The 3,890-nt window shown below is 42.1% G+C and overlaps 1 pseudogene across 1 annotated transcript; it reads left to right on the top strand.

Annotated features, from left to right (window-relative positions):
- The first annotated feature begins 1,090 nt into the window (after positions 1-1,090).
- Positions 1,091-3,615, top strand: LOC143414969 (protein NLRC3-like; annotated as a pseudogene). The gene is made up of 4 exons (XR_013095577.1): positions 1,091-1,095; positions 1,183-1,261; positions 1,424-1,625; positions 1,817-3,615. The product of XR_013095577.1 is annotated as a protein NLRC3-like (transcript).
- Positions 3,616-3,890: the final 275 nt, after the last annotated feature.

A 3,890-nucleotide genomic window follows, 5' to 3' on the forward strand; every position in this document is an offset into this window, starting at 1 on the left:
CTGTGTCTCAGACAGTGTTAAATGTGTGACAGTATTTAGAGCAGGGCTCCATGGTGTAAATTAGCCTTTTGGAGTGTTTTCACAAACACAGCAATCAGTATCAAGAACAGATGGTGTAGGAGGTATTTCTGTAGTGAAGAGGCTGAGTGTCTGCAGGACTCCAGCTGCTCCAGCAGGTATCTCCTTTGTGCTTTGCTTCAAACACAGTGTAGGTGGGAACTTCCACTCAGGTATTTCAGGTGTTGCTGGATGGAGGAGGACAAATAGTTTAGTGAGCATGACTCCATGTGAGAGCTGCTTTGATGTCCTGCTGAGAAGTTTGTCTTCTTGGAGGTTTCAGGATTGTTGCTGTGAATATTGCAGTGATGAAATGAAGACCATGAACTGTGAGCACTGAAATTTCCATCTGAAGCCAGAAGAAAGAAGTATGGACCTTGTCTGTGTAGGTTCTCAGTGTCCTGCTAAATCAACAGCAAAACAGAAAACTAGTTTTCATGACTGTTGGAGAGTCATGAAAACTAACCTGGGTTGTTCTGCTTTACAAAAGCCTTAGTTTAGGAAAAGAAAGGAAGGAAAGTTGAAGATCACAGAAACTGAAGCAGAAAATAATAAATACATTCAAGAAGGATGAAAAACGGCACAAGACTACACTATAGTATTGCACTGACAAAAAAAGCACTGAAGAATTAAACATGAAAGAAATTAACTCAAAACATAAAATTAAGCTTAATGCAAACCATCATCAGCAAAACAAAATCATCAAGCACCAAAAACTCCACAGAAATGAAACAAGAACAACAAATTTGAAAACACAACAAACCTAAAGTTAAAATACTGTGATTGTGTTAAAATGAAAAAGAGAAATCTCAATGACCTTGAAAAATGATGACTTAAGTTTTCAAAAAGGAAAAGAAATATCTGCATTTGTAAGCAGTGACTGATGCATGCAAAAGGAACTTATATGCCAGATATCAGCTGGAGACACTACAAGCTCCAATTTGCTTTTGTGCTCAGAATATAAACCAGCAGATTGGTTCCAAGACTTGATGAATAACTAAATATACTGTCATAATTAAATTATATTGACGGGATGAAGTACACACTAGAAACAACTGTGTGTCTTTTTGTTTCTCTCTCGGCGACAAATTTAATGTGATCTAATTCTTCATGGTTCCTCCACAGAGTGGACCAGCAGAGCTCAAAGGTTCCCAGTGGTCAGTCTGCCCAGCAGCATCAAACACAGCTGGACTCCATATTTATGGTCTGTACATGTACAACAACTACTGTTACATCTATTCTGTTCACAATCATCTCCATGCTGCTCTTTGTAGACCAGTGGATTGTCAGTGTGTCCAACATGTATCTGGTGTTTCGCTCCATGATTTCAATTTGATTGGCTCATTCATAAAGTATTCTGTTCCAGCTGCTGGAGGACAACATCATCACTTTTGTGAAGAACGAGCTGAAGAAGATCCAGAAGGTTCTGAGTCCAGATTACTCAGAATGCTCAGAGAGTCAGAGGGAGGATGATGAGGAGAGGAGCAGCAGAGAGGCATTTGTGAAGATCACACTGAACTTCCTGAGGAGAATGAAGCAGCAGCAGCTGGCTGACCGTCTGCAGAGCAGTAAGAGGATTTCAAAAGATTTAAGCTGCTGGTGAAACATGAAATATTTACTAATTTCCAAATACACAGACCAACATGTAAGAATTATTATATATGGACCTTAAATCGTCTATGCATTTTGTAAAACAGCATAATGAATTTTACATTGTGTTTTATGTTTTTGTTTGTGTTTGTGTGGCTTTTTTTTTGAGAACTTCCAGCTTCAGTTTGTCACCGTAACCTTAAATCCACCCTGAAGAAGAAGTTCCAGTGTGTGTTTGAGGGCATCGCTACAGCAGGAAACCCAACCCTTCTTAATCAGCTCTACACAGATCTCTACATCACAGAGGAAGGGACTGCAGAGGTCAATGATGAACATGAGGTCAGACAGATTGAAACAGCATCCAGGAAACGAGACAGACCAGAAACAAGAATCAGACAAGAAGACATCTTTAAAGCCTCACCTGGAAGAGATGAACCAATCAGAACAGTGCTGACAAAGGGAGTGGCTGGCATTGGGAAAACAGTCTTAACACAGAAATACACCCTGGACTGGGCTGAAGACAAAGCCAACCAGGACATCCAGTTCATATTTCCATTCACTTTCAGAGAGCTGAATGTGCTGAAAGAGGAAAAGTTCAGCTTGGTGGAACTTGTTCATCACTTCTTTATTGAAACCAAAGAAGCAGGAATCTGCAGCTTTGAAGACTTCCAGGTTGTGTTCATCTTTGATGGTCTGGATGAGTGTCGAATTCCTCTGGACTTCAACAACACTACAATCCTAACTGACCCTAGAAAGTCCACCTCAGTGGATGTGCTGCTGATAAACCTCATCAGGGGGAAATTGCTTCCCTCTGCTCGCCTCTGGATAACCACACGACCTGCAGCAGCCAATCAGATCCCTTCTAAATGTTTTGGCATGGTGACAGAGGTCAGAGGGTTCACTGCCCCACAGAAGGAGGAGTACTTCAGGAAGAGATGAGGAGATGAGGAGCAGGCCAGCAGGATCATCTCCCACATCAAGACATCACGAAGCTTCCACATCATGTGTCACATCCCAGTCTTCTGCTGGATCACTGCTACAGTTCTGGAGGATGTGCTGGAAACCAGAGAGGGAGGACAGCTGCCCAAGACCCTGACTGAGATGTACATCCACTTCCTGGTGGTTCAGGCCAAAGTGAAGAAAGTCAAGTATGATGGAGGAGCTGAGACAGATCCACACTGGAGTCCAGAGAGCAGGAAGATGATGGAGTCTCTGGGAAAACTGGCTTTTGATCAGCTGCAAAAAGGAAACCTGATCTTCTATGAATCAGACCTGACAGAGTGTGGCATCGATATCAGAGCAGCCTCAGTGTACTCAGGAGTGTTCACACAGATCTTTAAAGAGGAGAGAGGACTGTACCAGGACAAGGTGTTCTGCTTCATCCATCTGAGTGTTCAGGAGTTTCTGGCTGCTCTTCATGTCCATCTGACCTTCATCAGCTCTGGACTAAATCTGCTGGAAGAACAGCAAACAACCTCTCAGAAGTCTGAAACAAGAGAATCTGCAGAGAAACTCTTCTACCAGAGTGCTGTGAACAAGGCCTTACAGAGTCCAAATGGACACCTGGACTTGTTCCTCCGTTTCCTCCTGGGTCTTTCTCTGCAGACCAGTAAGACTCTCCTACGAGGTCTGCTGACAGACACGGGAAGTAGCTCACAGACCAATCAGGAAACAGTCCAGTACATCAAAAAGAAGCTCAGTGAGAATCTGTCTTTTGAGAAAAGCATCAATCTGTTCCACTGTCTGAATGAACTGAATGATCGTTCTCTAGTGGAGGAGATCCAGTTGTACATGAGATCAGGAAGTCTCTCCACTCGTAATCTGTCTCATGCTCAGTGGTCAGCCCTGCTTTTCATTTTAATGTCATCAAGAAAAGATCTGGATGTGTTTGAACAGCAGAAATACTCTTCAGAGGAGGTTCTTCTGAGGTTGCTGCCAGTGGTCAATGCCTCTAATAAATCTCTGTAAGTAAATAGGTGCTCATCCCTTAATTTTGTAATTATTTTGTGCACAATTTTTAAAAAATAACTGTAATGGATGCTGGTATCTAGAAATTGGATAAAATCTTAAGTGGTCATCAGTACTCAATTCAATAGAGAATACATGTGTAGGAGCAGAAATTGTCGGCATTTCTGAAATAATTCTGGTTGTAATTGTTATTAAAGTAACATCCGGACCATAAGAACACAAGACCCAGCCTGTAGTGAATCCATACGTGATAATCATCAACTCTTCAAAAACGA

Source organism: Maylandia zebra, linkage group LG23, assembly GCF_041146795.1.
Source record: "Maylandia zebra isolate NMK-2024a linkage group LG23, Mzebra_GT3a, whole genome shotgun sequence".
NCBI classification, from domain to species: Eukaryota; Metazoa; Chordata; class Actinopteri; order Cichliformes; family Cichlidae; genus Maylandia; species Maylandia zebra.